The sequence below is a fragment of the Lepisma saccharinum genome, chromosome 16 (assembly GCF_977018435.1).
Source record: "Lepisma saccharinum chromosome 16, izLepSacc3.1, whole genome shotgun sequence".
Lineage (NCBI taxonomy): Eukaryota > Metazoa > Arthropoda > Insecta > Zygentoma > Lepismatidae > Lepisma > Lepisma saccharinum.
This window is the reverse complement of record NC_139244.1, coordinates 35428756-35450545: the sequence shown is the minus strand read 5'-3', so window position 1 is coordinate 35450545 and position 21790 is coordinate 35428756. Positions and strand designations below refer to the sequence as shown.

The 21790-nt window shown below is 37.8% G+C and overlaps 1 pseudogene across 1 annotated transcript in view; it reads left to right on the top strand.

Annotated features, from left to right (window-relative positions):
- Positions 1-4281: 4281 nt before the first annotated feature.
- Positions 4282-21790, top strand: part of LOC146000019 (myrosinase 1-like) — a 34515-nt pseudogene continuing 17006 nt past the window's right edge. The window contains exons 1-2 of the transcript XR_014443456.1: positions 4282-4475; positions 20004-20137. The product of XR_014443456.1 is annotated as a myrosinase 1-like (transcript). The remainder of the gene's footprint in view (positions 4476-20003; positions 20138-21790) is intronic.

Below are 21790 nucleotides of genomic sequence, written 5' to 3'. Positions count from 1 at the left end.
TAATGAATACCACGTGCAATTTTGCCACGAGAGACGTTAAAAAATCGGCCTAAGCACAATTTTAACACATTTTTTTGCTAATGGGGAAGGGATGATTGAAAATCGGCCTTTTGAAGAAACGATCGTTTCCCCTGGAACCGTAAAGGTCGTAGAATCGAGAGTTGACAATAAATTCTTAACAATATTTTAAGTATTTGCAATAGTTTTCCAAAAACAAAGAAATGCCTTAGTGCAAGATGATCATAGGACGAAAAAACACACCATTGCAGGGTTCCTTTCTTCGTCATTATCACATTAAACTTTGGAGCAAGTGTTATCTGTAAATTTGACATACACACAGAAACAATACAGTTTTGTTATTTGTCAACCTTTAGACGTATCCGACAGAGATTATTTCCTCTACTACAAATAAAGGTATGTCCTTGAAAAAATGTCAGCGTTGAATAGAAAGTTTTGTGATGGACTCATGAACAGATTTAGAGGAAAAGAGAAAGTTTTCCGAGAAAGTAACAAGTCGTCACTTAGCACAAAATTAGTGGCGATCAACTCCAATCGTTTGTAGTCTAAAAAGAGATCGCCTGATATAATATAAAGTCACTTAGATTTATTTCTATTAACACGACAAAAACATGTAGGTACGAAAACTTACTAGAAACAACGTAGACTTATTGATTAAATAAAGCACAAATCTAAATTTTCAAAAAATATATATAACGTAATCGTATATATAACGTAACATAATCTGAGCTCACTCTGACAACGCTCCTTCCACAACAATGATTTCTCTCATGCTGCCGTATACACAGGCACGTATCCAGAGGGGGGCTCAGGGGGCTCGAGCCCCCTCCGAAATGTTTCGATTTACACTAGATAAAATGAGTTTTTTTGGCTTGTGTGTGTGAAATAAAATATTGTGATTATAATTTAAGGAGAGATATGATTATCGAGGAAAGTATTAACAAAACGTTTTATGTGCGGAACATTCCAGAATATAATATGAATATAAATACGCGGATTCAATTCCACAGTTGGTCTGTACAACAGAATAATTCAATAAGACTTCGGGAGTAAGTGTGACGATGTTCATTGACAGTTTTATAAGATGTAGAGATTCGGGGAGGAAGGGGGTGGGAGAGAGGACTAGTGATACATTTTCCTGGAAAGTGCTGAAGTCTACCACTAGTACAAGTTCGGGTCCAAAGCTGAAGACACTGCCGACTGTGTAGGGCTAGTTTTGGGTCATGAGCCGAACAGATCGAAGGTCTCTAAAGTATATATTTCAGCAGTAATGGGCATTGGAGCATCATTTTTTTAAAAAAAAGAAATAAGCTGCACACATCGACTGAAAATCTAAGTTTTGAGTCATGATTTATTAGTGACCGGACCAAGTTTCGTGTATGCAGTCCGAGAGTTTTGTGGGTTAAAAAAGGACTTTTAAGTCAACTGTTTTGGAAAAACACTCAAACACTAACTACCACAAAGGGGCAGCCATGAAGGCCGAAAATTTTATGAATGTCGAGAAGAGAAAGCAAGAAGATGTTGCATATGTGGAAATTTTAGTGGATTTTGGGTCACTCATTGCAAACGACGTGTGTGTGTGCCTTTGGTCTCAATTCTTCCTAAATCTTGACGATCCAAGTCATAAGGATGGAAAAATTAGGATTCGTTTCGAAGGCAGGCGACAACACCATAAAGGATCATATCCAAACCCGGGAGAACACATTCGAATAGATTGTCCGTTGCAGAACAGCTTCGTGAAACGGACACACATACACATACTGAGATCGTTTCGGCACAAACACAACGTTCGTACATTGCAACAGAGGAGTTGAGTGATAAAAAATGTTCCGATATCACGTCCTAAAAGAAAGAAGAAGAAGAAAAAACAACAGCTTAAACAGTGGCACATTTAGGAGATAGTTGCTCTCCATTTTTGGCCCCACACTATGGCTTTTTAATGCTAACCTTTGTCTACCAAGAGAAAGTTAACTTTTCTTGCCCCCTCCCCCCCCCCCACCGTTTTGGAACTGAATCGCCAGCATCGACCTTAAACCTTGCGAGGTTCTATCTATACGCCTGTAAATAAATTATGTTTAGCCTCCCCCGAAAAGAATTTCTGGATACGTGCCTGCGTATACACTATCTCCTTAGAATGTGATCATGTCGCTCGTGACACTCTAGAAATCAGCTATAGAGAGCACCATAGGCTAATATTTTAAATACTGTCAAAGTGGCATATAAGCTTAATTAAAAGTGAAAGTGAGTGCGGGGCGCAACCTCGACCAAGCGCGATTTAAAGTCTAAAATTAAGAGATCACATGCCGAGTTGATGTCTAAAACTTATAATAAACCTGGCGACAGCTACAAATCCCAATGAAATAATGACGGGGAACTCTTGTTCTTCCATTCCTCATTCCTTACGTAAGGCTGTCACAATAACTTATTAAATGCAAAAACTGTCAAGAAAGAATTTTAGAAAAATAACGAAGTGTAGCAAGAGAGAGAGAGAGAGAGAAAGGTTGGAAGTAGCTTGACATCTAATATTGGCCTCTCTCAGGGAGATTTCAGATCGAAGCGTCATGCGACACACGACAGGTGGCAAGCGCCACGCAATAGGTAACAAGTGACACGGAGATTTCACACCGAAGGGGCAAGGTACAAGCGACACAGGTCCCTTCAGTCTTACAATAAAACAAAATGTTCGCTGCGCATGCGCAGTATTAAGAATACTGTCCAATCCGAGCGACACATGCAGCTCGTCGTGTCTCTTCCGTTCGGAAGATTGCATTTATTTCTGATGGTCGGTTTTCAAACGACACGTGTTGCTCGAAAACTCCCTCATAGAAATCCAATCGCTAAACACATCGCTATATTGTATTTTCGTTATTCGAAATAGCTTTTCTACCTCATTAGGCGAGGACAAATTATGATTTGATGATCTAGATGTGTGGACAAACAGGATAAGAACCTAGAAATCAACGACCTGTTAGAAGTTCTTGTTAAAAATACTACTAAAGAACAAAATAATTCTGACTTCATTCATCTACTCCGTCGCTACTCATCAAAGACGTATTTAGGGGGTCCATGGGGTCCGGAACCCCCCGAAAATCTTACCAAATACAAAAATTAAATAACGAAAATATGCGTTGTTTAACATTTGTTGTATAATCGAGGGTTATTTATTTCAATTTGTTTGAAGGCAGTAAATATTTAATTTTTATAATACCTTTATTTAACATTAATTTGATGTGTGTTTGTGTCTAAACAAAAGCTAACGTAGTACAATAACTTTTTTGTTGCTTAACAACATAATAATTTTATTGGAGACGCTCGACACTAAACTATCCTACCACACTGTTAAGGACGTATTTAGGGACGAAGCCCAAGGTTCCGGAGACCCCCTCCGAAAGACTTACCAAGTACTAACATTAAACAATGAAAATATTCTTGTTTAGCTGTATAATCGAGGGTAATTTATTTCCGAACTTTGAATGACAACCAAAGGTATTAATCTGAAACTTTAATTTCGTTAACTGAATCTAACATTCTTTCTTGTTATGTAATAAATGCTCAATTCTTTATCTATTTGCTACCGATTTCCTTACCAGGGTGGTTGCCTTAATACAAATTTTAACGATCTTAACTACATGCTAGATAGTAAATACATGCTTTTATATCTCTATTCTTACACCGTTTTTACCTATTAATGTAATAATAGCAATACAATATTAATTTAATATTTATTAATTATTATTATTATTATTCCATATAATTATTTTAATGTAAACGTTTGTATTATTTATTATTATTATTTCTGAGACACTTGGATCGGACCCCCTTCCCGAAATAAATTTCTAAATACGTTCCTGCTACTCCTGTCTGCTAATGTTCAAAGATTTTGCAAAAACGTTCCAACACAAAGCGTTATGTAATTGTCACAAATGTAGCCTCATTTGGAGAAGAGTGGTGTTCATTAACACAAGCTGCTATTTTCTGCGCTTACGGAACTTGTGCCAAATGATAAGATTAGGTTAAATTGTCCTTCATATTGAACAACAACGGCAAGAAAAGGAAAGTGATTGTGATACACAGAAACTAGAAACGATAGACATTCGCCTCGTACAATGTGAAGGTTAATTGCACAAAAAACAGAGAAGCGACAAGAGATTTGTCGAACAAAGCAACTGCCTTCTTTCTTCCGGTGATTAGAGCTTTTTTCACACACAAGATGTTGCTGATAATGGCGACTATAAAAACTCGTCAAAGCGTATCCCCGGTCTGCGTCTTCTCTTCATTCCAGTGTAGGGACAACAACGTTGCTAAAATGTTGTTGGTGAATGTTCTTGGGCTGTTCTTCCTAGCACAGCTTGTCGTGTGTCAGGATGACGAGTTCTACTACGACACGTTTCCAGAAGGTTTCCTGTTCGGAGCCGCCACTGCTTCTTATCAGGTAGAGGGGGCATGGAATGAAGATGGTGAGTTACTTGCATTTGTTGTAATTTAACAATTGCCTTTTGCCAGTATTCCGAAAGTTACTTTTTAAAAGTAACTGCGTTACGTACATAGGCGTGCGCAGACCCTCTGATTAGGGGGGGGGTCAAAAGCCTTGATGAAAGTTCAGTCGGGAAAGAAAAAACTAATATTATCTCACTGTTTAGTTTAATTGAATTGATGGGTGTATATGTATATAATGCAGCAAAGTAAAGGCACCATAACGCTCTCTGATAATTTACAATGCATTACAGAAAATAATAAAATTCCGAGCGAAGCGAGCAAGAAAATAGTTTTAGATCCAAATTTTTGCAAACTGAAAACAATATGGATTAAATATGGCACAAAAAAACTCACGGGGGTGCCATGGCATTCTCTTTTGCAATTTTTCTCATTTAGATCGTTTGGCGTCCAGGGCCAACTCCCGCCGAGCCCTAGCTACGGCTCTAAACTTGAGAAGACTATAAGAAAATCAGACATTGCGAGCGAAGCGAGCAAGAAAATTTTACGTAATATATTTTGATTTGTATAAAATTTGATATTGGGGATGGGAATTGCCCCTTGGTGCCCCCCTGCATGTGCTCTTTGTCGTCTGGAAGAATTAATGCAAGAAAGACGTGAAAATAATTCCATCATGAGTATCCTCTTGTCCTGCTAAACTTAGAGATTCTTCTAGTCTTGCTTTCTTTACCTCAATGTTTGCCCTCCTAGAATTGATTTCCGTCCATGGTTGGGGAGGAGCAATGCCGATTGCGTCATTGCACCCCCTCCCCGCAGTTGCTTTGAACTTTAATCGGATTGAAATACTTGATTTTCTTTAAGAGTATAATATCGTTTAATAACGGCAAGATTTCTCTATACTAAATTTCTAGGTGAAAGTATAATAATGTAGGGACATGGACGTCTGGAAGGTGGGGTAAGAATTGCCCCACCTCCCCCTTTAGAAATCGAATGTCAACCTAAAAGCATATATTTCACACGTATAATTTGGTTGCAGTCATAATAATTTACATTGATATGATAATTTCAAATTCAAGTGGTGGTTTTTTTAGGGGACAACACTATTATCGGAGTAATATACCCCATAGGAAAACACCTTGCTTGTCTCTCCATGGAAAAAATCTGCGGATGTCCATGATTGGAGGGGGGCAATTGCCCCCCTCCCCCATCCGCACGCCTATGGTTACATATACAGTTACTTGGTTCACAACGTAACTCAGTTACAAATTGCTCAGTTTAAAAGTAACTTATTACAGTTACTGGAACTTGAAAAGTAATTGTCAACGCATGCAAGTTACTGTAGCAGTTACTTTGTGCTGGAATCATCTTGCAAACAAATTACGCACAATTTATGATCACTGAAGACTTAGGGCTTCATTTGTTTTATTTAAGTCTCTTGTGCGTACATAATATACAGTGCGTTCGGGGCCGAGATAGCGTGTGGCAGCAGACGGCGAGGCATGGCGCAGATGCCGGAATTTTTATCTGTAACGTCCCGCTTATTTTTACGCGCATATCTTTACCATGCAGACAATTATATTTATATTGCATAACGAGTACTAACCTGTGTTATCAAGAGTTGTTCAAAATGGTGTACATCTTCATATAGTATTACGAGTATTATTACAATAATAAAAATGTAAAGTGGAACAAAACACAAGTCTTCACATTCTATTAGAGTACAATTGAGCAATTACAATAAAACGTGGACGTTCTACATCTAGCATGCAAAACGAACCTACTTTCATTGTCGTAGGAGGTTTCACAAATATCCTTTCAGCTTAGCATCCAGAGAAGACACATAGTTGGAAACAGGGTTGCCAAATTTAACTCTACCCACGCATTACAATTTTCAGGATGTGTCGTAAAGTAATTGTAAAACTAACTGTTAATAACGTTACTTCTGTTTAAAAAATAAACCCTGTTCCAGCTATTTACTTTTAAAACTACTGACAGATTTAATAAAGAAAGTAACTGTTACTTGTAAGCTACGTATAACTAGCCTGTCAAGCTCCTATTGTGTGAAACGTTGATGTTGATTGGATCGTTCCCAGTGAAGTGCACTGAGGAGTAGCGAGTCTAGCATTGATAGATCTTTAAAAATCGCAATATTTATTGTCTTGTCGAAGTCAGCGACACTACTTGTCATGTGCTCCTCACTCCTCAGTATGATCAGCAGGCGAGCTGGAAGGAGCTACTTTAACTCTAGCAGCCTTTTCGACCGCATGGGCCTCCCCGATGGCGCAGTGGTAGCGTCGTTACATTGTAATCAAGAGGTCCGGGTGCCGGTGGAGGCACATAGTGGTTCGGATCCCACTTTAAACTGTAGGTCCAGTCCCAATTAGCCTTAATGTACATAAAGTGGACTTAAAACACCAAATCAATCAATCAATTTTCCACCGCCTGACCGGTTTCAGGTAGACAAGAGCCGCCGAAAGAAAACGAAGATTTCCATCCCATTCCCTCGCCTCCAACCCGCCTGCCGGTGCAAATATTGAAATGACGTGGTTTCAAGTAACCTAATCCAATGGTTCTCGACCTTTGCGAGCAAGCGGGCCGGTAAATTCGTTTCTTAAAAGTCGATCCCCTGATCCGAACAATTTTACTCGTAAATAGGTTTCTATTTTTCTTTTAACTTTATACATTAATTAATATCTACCATTGAAATTTAATATTAATAATTAAATTATGGCATAATCTTTATGTCTAGGCTTGTTAATAAAAGTTGGTTTAATTTGACAACGATGCCTTTTGTCCAATGTCATTAAATCAATTTGGTAAGTACTGATTTTCATTGGCATGTTCCACTTTAAAGTTTAAACAGTTCAATTAATCAGAATATTTCCACTTCAATATACGTATTTGTTAATGAAAATTGCCGCGCAAACTAAATTGACCATGGTGTTCGACCGTCAACCTCCAAATTTGGAGGCGAGACGAAACGCTGCTCGCTCACAACCACTGTTACGAAAGCATTTTCTGTTATCGCAGTGAAAATCCGAAGGAAATGTTATCTTTCCAGGTGGTTGCCAGATCGGGCTGCAAGTCGCTTCACCCTTCCGGCCCTAACTCTAGAACGGTCCCACTTTTTGTAACTCAAATTTGGAGGCTCCACGAGTAACAGTCCTCTCTCAGCGGCTTTGATTTCTTACCACCGAATGAAAAGCCATCTTTCCTTGCAGCTTGGACTGCAAGTCACACACTTCAGAAGAACTTCTCGCAGGCCAGTATAATTTACGGCAAGGCCCGGTACAGGGCCGCGGCCCGTCGGTTGAGGAACACTTAGTCTATCGCCTGTAGGAACAGAGGATTAATTTTCCTCGATTTCCTTTCATTTCGACCGAGGAACTTGGCGGAGTAATTACACTCGTAAGGCTTATTATTTATGAAATTGATATTAGAAAGAAACGTAATATTATATTTAAATATACTAATCTCTTGATCACAAGTCCGAGATCTATTTAATACATTATTATAAGCATAACAAACTGAAATTTGTGTATGCGTAGTTGTGTGAAGTGTGTCTTGAACTTTGTCTGTAGAGAAATAATTCAATAATATTCCAGTGAAGAACTGTACAAGGGTCAAATTTCACAAAACTTATCAGTTTTATCGATGCGCTAAATTTTCGCATTACTTTCCTGGTTTTCGACCTTTAACTTCGACGATGAAAATGCATTTTGCCATTTCATATCACTTTCCTGGTCTTCGAACTTTAATTTTGACGATGCAAATGCCTAACGAACTCGTGAAAGTAATGAGGAAAGTTAACATTCATGTTATAATCGGAATTTGAACTCAAGATCAAAGAACGCTTTCTTAAAATTCCTTGTGTGTCTGTCTGGGTGTTTACGTGCATAGACACAGCCAAAAAGTTTTTAACGGAGGTCAGGCTGCTGAAAAAGTATTTTGAATGTTAATATTGGCAGGAAAATGGGGCAAAATATTACAATGACTTTTGAAAAATGAAGTTTAATGAGGGTTATGAACCCCACAACACTCCTTTTAGCATCTCTGTTGTAGGTATTTAATTGTGAGAGCAAGAACTCACCTACCAGAAGTTATAGAAGGAATAACATGAATTAACTGTCTAATAATAACAACTATTCAAAAAGTTGCTCCATCAACATTACTTAGATATGTAACCAACTGTGGCCGCGGTGGGTCAGTCAGTCTGGCGAGAGCTGCGATACAAGGAAGTTGTGCGAACGCTCGCTCGTACAACTCCCGATCACGCGTACGCGTAGCCAGTGCTTTACGTAAGTGTCTTGTGGAAGTTTAATACATAGACGTCAAATGGCGATTAAAAGGGTCAACACTCTGAAAATTAATTTCAGCAACATCAGAGACAAACCCACGTCGACGGGATTACACCAATGGATAAACGACACATTGAAACTAACACCGGATCAGGTCGTGAGTATCGAGTTAGATCACTTTAGAAAATGTTTGTATCTGAAGCTAGTTTCGAAGCTTGTGTGTGAACGGTTGTTGAATCAATCGAATGGATGTTATTTGTATAATGATTCGGAAGGTGCCCATGAGGTTTTAATGACATGGGCTGACAGTGCAACAGTAATAGTTCGACTTCATGTGATCCCAAGTGAATTAGACGATGACCCGATACGAGTAGTGTTGAACCAATATGGAACCATACATACATTAGTAGATGAGAAGTATAATGATGATCATATATATCCAGTACGTACAGGCAGAAAAATTGTAAAGATGACCTTGACCCGTTCAATACCTTCTTACGTGTCTATAAGTGGAGGGAGGTATTGGGTCACACATAATGGTCAAGCTAAGACTTGTGCAGCGTGTGATTCCCAGGAACACTTCTTCAATCAATGCCCCAATCGACAGCGATCTTCAGCAAGAGTGGGTGACAATTCGTATGCAGGAAAAGTCCGACCCATCCCGTATAACCTGAAGAGCACAGAAGAAGTGATCACCAGTGAGCCTACAATACTCTCGGGTGTAACGACCAAGAAACAAAACGAACCACCTGCATGTGTCAGTGATGAGACAATACAGGGTGTTCCACAAATGTTGACCAGAAAAGAACAAATCGCGTCAAATGAGGAAAGTACTGAAGAATTTATGGAGAGTTCAGTGTCAACCAAAGACGAGGATCCCAGTTTGCCGATCACCAACACTTTTAAGGAAAGAGAACCAAGGGAAACACTTGAAGATGCACCTACAACAGATGAAAATACCTTGCAGATGACTACCAGGGACCAGTCTCCAGCACGTTCATCAGTGCAGATCACATCATCACCTCTAGTGGGGAGGCAGAGACGGAGGAGGAATCGTCGCGTCGAATCGATCAATGGCCCTCCAGCAAAGAAACCAAGTGAACAACGTTCCCCTTCGCAAGTGAGGGATAACCTGTCCCAAAGTGTACCCAACAATCTGGAAACAACCCTTGCTCGTGATGATAAACATAAGAAGAATGGCTCTACAGAAAGTCTGTAAGTACTTTTGTTATCCAACATTTGACATAAAAGATGTGTTATTAACTAGAAGTGTTCATGTTCCCTTCTCTCACCCCCTTTTGTTGGTATTGAGTGTAAGAGATGGTTTTGTTTACGGGTTAAGTTAAAAGATATATCTAACAGAAATGTTAGTAACGGGTACTTTTTGGTGTGTATTTATATTACTTGTCACGAATAACCTAGATTGGAATACCATAAATGATATGGCGAAAGAGACAATATTTTATTTAGCCATGATTAATATGAATAAATTTCAGTATATGATGTTTGATCAGGTGATTGGTGCGAAATATTCCATACATCGCCAGAGTATAAAGTATAGCTATTTTTTTTTGTTATATTTTAAGAATCTTTGTGTGTAAGGTAGACCTAACAACAGTAAAACAATGTATATATTTAACAGTATTGTAAAAGCAATTGTTTACATATCCATAGTGATGCTTACCATCATTAGACTTGCTAGTATAAACATAAACAAACTACAAAACAAAACAAAACAAAGTGCATTGGGGGACTTTCTAATTCAGTCCGCTATAGATATTGCTCTCATTCAAGAAGTAGCAATAACTAATTATGAGTTACCCGCTAGTTATATTGTCTATAATAATTCCACATATTCAGCGCAAGGAACAGCTGTATTAGTTCGAGACAATATACCTGTATCAAATGTAGAATAGCATCCGAGTGGTAGAATTACAACTGTACAAGTGGAAAACCTGTGGATATGTAATCTGTATGCGCCTTCTGGTAGTAATCAAAGGCAGCAACGCAATGAATTTTTCGCAACTGAAGTAGCGACGGAACTTCAAGGTAATAAGCAACATATTATTTGTGGAGGCGATTTTAATTGTGTTTTTTTGCCAAAAGACCAGCGCCCTGGATTTAATACATCCAATGCGCTGCAACAGTTGGTAACTGGGTTTCAATGGAAAGCTGCATGGGACACTTTGCACCCAACAAGTGCAGGCTTCACATATGTAAAGGATGGGGGTGCTTCACGGTTAGATAGATTTTATGTTTCACCATCAATTATCCCTAATATCACTAATGTTAATATGGTGCCAACTTGCTTCTCAGATCATAGTGCAATTATAATGGCGGTAAATATGCAACTGCCAAATATACAATATGGGTATGGATATTGGAAAATGAATGTATCTTTATTTGATGATCCACTTTTTGCTGACAAATTCCAAGGGAAATGGAAGTATTGGGAACGATTAAGGGCGAAACAAATAAATATAATTAAGTGGTGGGATGAATATCTAAAGCCAGCTATCACACGATTTTGTAGACAATATAGTAGGGAAAGGAACCAGGATTGGAATAATAAATACAATTTTTATTATAAAGTGTTGAGAGAGCTAACTGATGAAGGGGTAAGAGGGGGAAAAGTGCAACAGAACATTAAACAAGTACAGGCAATATTGTTGCAATTACACGCGCAAAAAAGAAGTGGGTGCAAAATACGTAGTAAACTTTTACCTTTTGACCCTCTTGAAATGGCCAATATTAGTCATGTTCTACATGAACGTAATCGTGGAAAATGCCAAACGATTCATAAGATAATAGACGAAGATAATTCTGAACATAGTAATGTGACTGACATAAAGGAAATCTTTTACCGCGCTTATCACTCTAGATTTCAAGGAACAAGTTATGATCCAGCTCAGGAACAAATATTTTTACAACAAGTTCCGGAATTTTTTTCTGTTAATGACAACTTGCGGATTGAAAAGACCTTTACAGCTGCTGAGGTGTACGAAGCGATTCTGGGAATGAAGAATAACTCATCGCCAGGAATAGATGGTATTCCCATAGAATTTTATAAAAGATTTTGGTCACTTGTAGGTAATATTGTGACAGACTGGATAAATGCAGTATTTAATCAACACTGCTTGGGAAGGACGAGCAACACAGGTGTAATCGTCCTGGTCCCCAAAGTTCCTAACCCTACGATAGTAAAACACTATAGACCTATATCTTTGTTGTGCACGGATTATAAAATTTTTGCACGATGTTTACTTCGTCGTCTTTTTCCCTATATGGAAAGAATGATCGGTGTCCATCAATACTGTTATGGTAATAATAGATCGATCTTTACTGTTTTACAGACAATTCGTGATGTCATAACTAGTTATAGACATACGAACATACAAGGTCACCATGGTATAGTGGCATTGGATTTTCAAAATGCTTTTGATACTGTACAGCACGAATTTGTATATGCTGTATTTTTAAGGATGGGTTGTAGTCCAAAATTTGTAAATGCGATTAAGAGTTTATATACTGATGCCAAATCGTGTGTAAAAATCAATGGTTTTTTAACTAAGACATTTCCTATACAAAGGGGTGTCAGACAAGGTGATCCCATGTCTATGATAAGTTTTTGTGTAGTGTTAATGCCATTTTTAAAGGTACTTGAAATGCAATTGCAGGGGTTAAATATTCACTCAACAACGATAAAATTATTAGGTTATGCTGATGATGTCACGGTGTTTGTGAATTTGCCGACAGATATGGAAATACTTGAAAATGTGATAGAAAAGTACAGCTCGGTGGCTGGCCTAAAGCTTAACTATAATAAAACTCATTGGATGCCCTTAGATGCTACAAACCACTTGTATCAAAATGATAAAATTCAAAACGTAAATGCATTGAAAATACTTGGAATAATATTTAACCACTCTTTACAAGAAATGATTGCTCAAAATTATTCAACATGTATTGCTGGACTGAAAAGTGTGCTTAAACAAAACAAACTTCGTGCCCTTAGCTTGGTTGCCAGGGTAGCTTTTGTAAATATTTATGCGAGTTCAAAGCTCTGGTTTGTGGCACGAGTGCTTCCGATGAGGAAATTGGATTTTGTACAGATAAGGAGTGCGATAAACTGGTTTGTTTGGGCACACCAAATGTTGCGGGTGAGTCACGAGAATGTATGTCTACCGGTACGGTGCGGGGGGCTTGGCTTGATTCACGTGGATTTAAAAAGCCTGGCTCTCCGAGTACAAGCAGATATGTCAATGTTAGTAAACTTCCCAGACAGTTTAACGGGCGTGATACTTAAGCAGATTTTGGACACTATACCATTGCAGTCTCCGATCGCTATAGCAACGGTGCCACCGCAGTATAAATATTTACAAGAATCAGTGCTAGAAATTTGCTATCTACTACTTTCAGCGAAACCTCTTGAAATACCAAAAGTATCTCAATTATACCAGTCACGTTGTTTGGCAACATTGCCTAGCTGCAAGATAATGATTAATCAACCAACCCATCCCTGGCACAAAATATGGAACAATGTTCACGCACCACATTTATCGCCCTTGGTAAAATCTGCGTGGTATTGTGTGGTGCAGGATATAGTGGTGACGGAAGAGAAATTACATAAATTAAAACTGTTACAAGACCCACTATGTGGTAGGTGTAAAAAAAATGGTTCGATTTCACACTGGCTAAGTGAATGCATACGGACACGTGAAACATGGAAATATCTATGTGTGTTATTAGGAAAAATTTGTCGCAGCCATCCCAATGCGTTTACTGTGCATAACATAATGTTACCTACGTTTTCGTATTTTCCATGTACTAAATTGCGTAGTGTACAATGGTTAGTTGGACATTATATATTGTTTGTCTGCATATATAAAGGTATAGATTTTCATGATCAATTTTTAATATATGTTAAACAGGTATATCATAAAGTGTCTCAAGATAAAAGAACAATATTATTTGCACATTTTTTAAAGGTGCTGATGGAATGTTAAAAGAACTATTGTTATCCAAAACCTGTAAAATTACTGTATGAAAGAAAAATGGTAAATTACTGTGTTGTATAAGAATGTAATTTTGAGAAAAGTTGGTGTCAAAAGTCATCACAATTCAGTAGTAACGTCTACTATTAAAATTTATAGAAGTGTATTTACAAATGTGCATATGAGCGAGTGATTGCATTTGTTATATAAATATGTTCTTTGTGATACTAGCAATGTATAATTTGTATTGTATTTGTAAAGCAATGCAATTTTTGTAGTGATTTTTCTTGTAAATGTATCTGAGGAATAAAAAAAAAAAAAAAAAAAAAAGTCGGTAACGCGTCTGACTACCATGCTCAAGGCCGGTTCAAATCCGGGAACTTTTCTAACGTTGGAAGCGGCCCCGGCGCCCACCCAGCGTCGAATAACATGGGTACCGGGGGGAAACCCTGGGGGTAAAGGCAGTCAGGGGCGTGATGCTGATCACATCACCCCCACTCATGACCAGATCAAGAAAGTGTGGGGCGTTACCCCCACACCCCCTATACGCCTTCATGGCGTGGTGCTAAGCACAGGGGAACACTTTTACCTTTTAGAACTCATCTAGTATAATAATAATAATAATAATAATAATTTATTTCCGTAAACCTGCAATACATAGGTATGGAAAACGTCAAGGATTACATGTGTATTATTGAGAGTTCTTCTACAAATAGTTTAAGATACATGATTGTTAAGAATATGGTATATCCTTAAAAAGTTACATAAAAATTATCATACACAAAAGGAGATATTACTGGACAGAATTTCATACATGAGGGCATATATGTTACAACTAATACAAATATATATATATATACTTGTGGATTACATGTGTATTATTGAGAGTATATCCTTAAAAAGTTGTCCTCCTCCGTAGCCGAGCGGGTTAAGGCATTCACTCGTCTTGAGATCGTTCGCTGCGGGACGGCGTAGGTTCGAATCCGGCTCTGGTCGGAATTTATTTGGCCTATGTATAGGGCCAGTGGCAACCCACCATCGTGAGGAAATTGGGGAGCTCCGAATGAGTGAGCGGTAACCCGGTCGAGAAGACCTACTATAACGGCTGGGGATACGTCGGGCTGACCCCCTGACTATTCCAATACTGGTCTAAGATCTCCACGCTATACCAGGTGATGGAGGAACAGTATGGGAGGGAGACCAGCAGTCGGTAGGTAAGCCAAGGCTCTCAAGGGCTGTCGTGCTGTGGGTTGTTATTATATCCTTAAAAAGTTACATAAAAATTATCATACACAAAAGGAGATATTACTGAACAGAATTTCATACATGAGGGCATATATGTTACAACTAAAACAAAATACAGTGTATATATATATATATATATATATATGAGTAAATATGGTGTAATTACATATGATGGAAATTAGAGGTAGCCTATCATTAGTTAATTTCTAGACCTGGATTTTCCAAAAATTGAGTTAGACTATACACTGCTTTGTTTAGCAAATAGTCTTTTATAGCTAATGTCTGTTTAATTTGGGGTGTGAGTATTTTAATATTGGGAGATTATTATAGTACCATATTCCAGAATTCAATGGTGTGTTTTTTGATAACTGCAGTCTGTTTTGTTTTAGGTGATAGTCATTTTTGCTTCTAGTGTTGTGTTAATGCATTTGGTAATTTTTGGTCACTAGACCAGTATTTGAAACAAATAAGATGACTTTGTTTATGTATAGAGAGAAAACAGTCATTATTCGTTGCTCTTTAAAAGTTTCTTTACAGGAAGTTCTATAACCTAATTTAAACATAATTCTCAATGCCCTTTTTTGAAGTCTTAGTATTCAGGAGATTTTAATATGAGAAGCTCTACCCCATGCTACAATACCATATTCAATATGAGGGTAAATAAGTCCATAATAGATAGTTTTATTGATTTCAGTTACATCATAGACGTAACTCGGCAGGTAAAGGGGGACTTACCCCCCCCCCCCAAATGTTCAGGTTTATTAAAATTTAGACGTTAATGGTATACTTCCTGGAACTCAGGAGCAAAGTAATGAGTAATTTAGTGATTTCACAAATGTAACAGCACGCTAAATAGTCCTAGATGCTATTTTTATGGGATAGAAAGATTTTTGATTCTACCCCGCCTCCCAAATTTAAGATCAAAGTTCGACTTCCCCCACAAAAAAAGTCAAACCCAAAGTTCGACTCGCCCCCCCCCCCCCCCAAGTTAAACTCAAGTTACGCCCATGTCTAGTATAACATTGAATGCAAATCGTGAAACTTCATAAGGTTCAGAAATTTGCAGACACGGATACACGTAACATTTCAGAAGAAAAAAGATGTCAAATGCTGGAAAAGATGGAAGTATTCAAGTATTGCTTTCCAATGATGTTCAGTACTTGATTTAATCAATCCTTAGCCAAACACAAGTGAGTGATGACATCAAAAAACACAAAATTTAAACATATTATTATCAGGGATTATTTCATGCAATTCTTAAGATAGTTATAAATAAATTATAATATTTTTTTTACTGTATTTGTATGGTTCTGGTCCTAGGTGTAACTCCGAGATTATCTTTGGTGGGGGGGGGGGATTCATCGATGATATATCAGTGAGAATGTATTGCATGGGTGCATGCGCTCTTGCCTGTCTGGAGTAGTAGTAATAAGTGCATGTATCTGCAGATATAATATGACTGTTAAATAAATGACTACACTGCGAGTGAGGCAAACAAGAAAATTTTTAGAACTATTTATTCGCAAACTGATAATGCATATTATTAATTAAACATTGCGACAATACTATCATTTCACAGTATCCCACGATGTGTACTCTTTACAATCTTGCTTTGCTCGTTCGGTGTCCTCTTTACCTCAGCACATGCCCCCTGCCCCCACCTGTTCTAGCTTCAGTTAGAATATATGCATATATAATAATATAATTTTAATAGTCCTATGTTGTGAGTGTCTTCCAAATTCTGCTGGTGTTTTCAAATCTCTGTTTAAACAATGATTCACAAAATTAATTAAAGTAATGAAACTCTCTATATATTTAGAGCATGGCCATGAAGACTTTGAAATATAGTGGGAAGTTTGGATGCACCTTTGATAGATACCTGGTATTGCTTTTGAATGAAATCGGTCAACGAATTTCATATTGAAGTCTTATACCCTTACAAAACTTTGGAAAATATGCTTGGGTACTGTTGAGAGTGTATCTTTCAAATACTAAACGAGAGACTCTAGGGAATTGTGCCTCTTTGCCTTAATAGAAAACGAAATAACATGTGTAAATAAATGCATGGCATGTTAGCTGCAAAGGGAAGGCAAGGAATTTTCACTTCTAATTTGAGGTAATGCTTTATTTTCAATTATTTAAAAATTGAATAGCATTTATTTCACTTTCTAACACAAAGAGCATAATGAAAGAAGGGAATTTTTTCTCTCCAAGTTTTCCAGCAGGCAGTGGCAAGCACTGTCCTGCCACCACTGGTGTGCCTATGGTCAGATATAAATTTGGGATTTAATGTAAATAAAATTTATTTTTTTGTTCTATTCCTTATACTTCCTTTGCTTCCTCTGAAAAGTTGAAAAAAATTAAATATGCCATTATGTCAGGGAACAGACTAGATTTTACTATATCTTTGCAAACTCATAATAACTTTCATTTAATAGGGTACCAGCAATTTCGCAGGGCCTCAAACATTAACGCTTTTCTATTTATGTCTGGTTCAGCACCCCATTTGTCCTTAGCACCCAGGCAAACAACCCATGCAGACCCCCTCCCTTTTAAAACTCTCTTCCTAATACATAATTTCTTTGACAAAGGTAAGAACTGTTAGAGCCACAAAAATTGTCACATACATCAACTAGAGATGTGAATGAATCACTTAGGTTCTTCATGAAATACTTGCCGTTTTATATCGAATCCTCAGTCAGTAAATTTGATATTGGTACTTATGAATATCCGTTGGAAGAAATTGTACCTACATATAGTGTCACTGCTCTTCTACTCACCACTTTCGGTTTCTTTGTCTGGTTTCATTTTCTCTATCTTCTTCAGCCAATTTTGCAGTAAAGTTTCAGACATTGTTACACTAAGCAGAACGACAACACACGAACTGAGATGCTACATTGAGACTGACCTAAGGCCAATGGCATTTGACTGTTCTCTTCTCTATCACTCCAAAATTATCCATCTCTCCCACATCTCTTGCTAACCATAGAAACACAATTCACTACAAGGAGTCAAACCTGTATCATTGAATTTCTTCACGTACTTTTATCGTACATTTTTCACATGAAAGAATTGAAAGGAAAATGCAACGAAATGTAAATGTCATTGACTCAGGGGTTGAATTTACAAATCTGTAATGTATTTAAGAAATATTTATTTAGGTTCTCAAATGCTGAACTGTCAACACTGTGTGCGGTATGTGCTCCCTTGAAGGGGGGCGAGAAGTCAGTTTGACATTTTCCAGATGGCAGTGTCCCTTCCCTAGAGCTGACCGAAGCCTTGTCAAGGGAGCTGGTGTTTCCTGGAAATGACCATGCTGACCATTCCACCCTCCTTCTTTGACACTTGGGTTGTAGTTGACTGAAAGGTGCATTGGACTTCGCTTCTTGTAGAGCTACAAATGGTTCCTTTATGTTGAAGTATTGTCATTCTATTGTTCATATAAAAATCCATATTTACACCCCCCCCCCCTTGCGGAGTGTTCGTCAAAATTTGGGAGGGTGTTGGGAGTGTTAGGGGTGTGTGGATAAATCACTGATCGCCGCCTCTGAATATGCATGCAGTCATGTCCAAACAGTATCAAATTGTGACCCTGGAAATATAACACATAAAAATACATTTAATTATCTTTGGGCCGCAAGGTACTCTTTGTAACAAATTGTTGCAATGTAAAGATATAAAATATGAATTGAATTAATTTGGGTACAAGAAGGAAAGAAAAGCAAGCTGTTTCTTCACACTTTGTTTCACAGTGACCGTTTTCTCAGATTATAATCCATTTCTATGTAATAGAGGTAAATAAGATCCTTTTGTATTGCCAGGAAAAGCACGATTTTATTAGCAATATCTGGTGAAATGTTTAAAACATTTCCAAAATTTGCCCAAAAATATGCACAATGTTTTGTTCAAAATATGAGTTGAAGCTAAAATATGCATCCAATAACCTATAAATCCAAGGTCAACACATTCACAAAACCTAGAAAGGCAAATGTAAGGTAAAGTTCCCCATACATATATATATATATATATAGCATCGTGCCATGAAGGCACATTTAGTGGATGTGCAGGTAGGGCTACACACATTCTCGATGTCGGCCATTTTGGAGGTGATGTGATCAGCACCATGCTCCAGCCACCGATATCGCCCCCCCCCCCTTTCCCCAGGGTTGTTCCCAGATTACATTGATTTGAGGCTGGGTGAGCCCAAGAGGGACAAGGCCAGAAAAATTCCTACCTTAGATCACACACCTGGAAATCGAACCTGGCCGGTCTCCCGTGTGGCTGTCAGACGCCCTACCAAATAGACCCAGAAACGTATTAAATTAATTTTTGCATGGAGAAAACAGATCAGGATAAAAAAAAATATATTGTTATCAAAATCCGAGCTCTTTTCATGAATGCTATAATGCAGTAACAACCACTAAGGAGAGGCGAGGCAAGTGCTGCTTCCATAGTTTTACAGAAGCTCTCATAGAACATTTCATGTAGGCTATTTGTTGCTTTCTTCATGTTCTATGAAAAGATAAAGTGTTTTCAAAAATCTAAAACTGCAATTTCGCTTTACTTAGAATGTTTTTAAGCTTCCATTTCGACTGCACTGGTTCTCTGCTGAAGAGATAGAAGCGAATATCTGTTTAGATTTGCTACAGCCTACCCGTTGTGTACTTAATGTTGTTTTATCACGTTTTCACCATACATAGAACTCTGGTCAGTGGACACAAGAAGAATAAATCTTTTGTGCCTTCCTCCTATGCATATATATGTGCCTCCCCCATTTTGGTGGCAATATTACAATTTCAACTATGATTTTCAGCTCAATTTGTTGTTGGGTTTTAGAGAATATCATATTCTTCTTACGCTGTCTTCAGCAATAACTGGAGTTACATTTACCAACAGTTAAACATGTTCTGAAATATTGATACAAGCATGCATGATTTTATGCTACCATAATATAATTCAAAGTATCCTTCATACATTTTGTGTTATGAGTTGATTCAATTGAACTTCATTTCAGGTAAAGGAGAAAATATCTGGGATCATATGCTGCACATGTATCCAAACAAGACAGACGATGGCTTGAATGGAGATATTGCTGCAGATTCGTATCACCTCTATGAAGAGGATGTTGCCCTTCTGAAGGAAATGGGGGTTAGTGCCACTCTCAAAATATTTTTACTACTAAAATATAAAACTATATTAGAGTAATAATCTAAGCATATGGTTTTATAAAGGTCTTGTAGATTAGAGGAAGATGAAATTTCAATAGCTCCATCTCATTTACCAGAGACGATAATATCCAAATATGTAAACAGCACCTGTTGGATTATTGTGTGGGATGATGCTCCTCTGTGCACAACATTCACCTTGATTTAGTCTCTTGTAGAACTTACTCAACAAGAATATAAATCACTGACACTGACCAGTATGATAACATCAAATCACAGATTTTGTAACCATGATCAGGTTTAAGATATCTCTGATATATTTTGTCTTCCAGTGTCCATTTTGATTTGATGTTTTCTTTCTTTAATCCATGGGAGGTAGTGCATATGTGGATTGGACCGGAAACTAAAGCAAAGTTAAATCAATTCTTGTCAGGGCACATTAGAGTCCACAAACTTCAATACCTTTTAGGTGGTCCTTAGCACCTCCATGTGACATGTGTTCTATTCCTGGAACCACAGGTACAAGAATTTCCTGCAACTTTTTCTTTCTACCCACAGTGCCACTTCTCACATAACTTTCTGTGCTGAAGCTCCATTTTGTTATAATAATGGCTGTCTCAAGAGTTGTCACATGGCTGTTGGACTAATAGTGCACATGTCTTTTATCGGCAGAATGTGGATTCAGATGATTTTTCCATGTAGCTTTCATGTCCCCTGATCCCTGTGTTGTATGAAAAATTGTGACTGTTTGGTGCATTTCTTTTTTTTATTCCATTCCATACTCTGTCCCTGTAATCTCTGGAGCGGGTGAATGAAAATAAGTCTCTGCACAAGTGGTGACTCAACCAATGAACTGTAAGAGGGGAAGTGATTGCAGCTACCAGCATTCTGTAGCAGCACACACACACACACACACACACACACACACACACTACTTTTCTCAGTCAACTCGGTTTCTCCCCTTTTCTTCTATTTCTTGGATTCATTTTTTGTTCATGTCGATTAAGTATGCCCTGGTGTATATCATGCTACTATGATAGGAAACATGTATGCAAGTGTGATGTGGAGGAACTTTTAAAATTGTTTCATTACTGTACCAAGGCAAATTGGAATGAAATCTCTTCTTCAGTGATCTATCCAAACTTCGCTATTTTCAATAGAATTATGTTCTGTTTTTGAATACTTCATTTCTATTATATAAGTTTCATTATTTACTACTGTTTCAGGCATATACAAGTAGAGATATATTTGGCCAAATTTTGTATGCTTGCATGAATTAACATGATGACAACGAGAAAGTTGGGGGGGGGTGATTTTTTTTAAAGTTTCCTAGCTAGGGGATGGCATGTTCCCACTTTAAGCACTGGCTTATTGTATAAATCAATTATACATACTTATGACTTGATTAGTAACAAGAAATAGCATATCCAGTTCACTGTATGTTAAGGCCAGGAAGTGAAAACCAATTAACATCGATAGTGCGGTTGGAAAGCATGAAAAAGTGGAAGAATATTTCACTTCCGGCGGAGAATGTGACCTTTGGGGGGGGGGGGGCGGATACTACATTAATTCCTGAACCTAAAACGACCCAGACCATATTGGCCACCATATCTAATAATATTTGATAAAGTGGGTC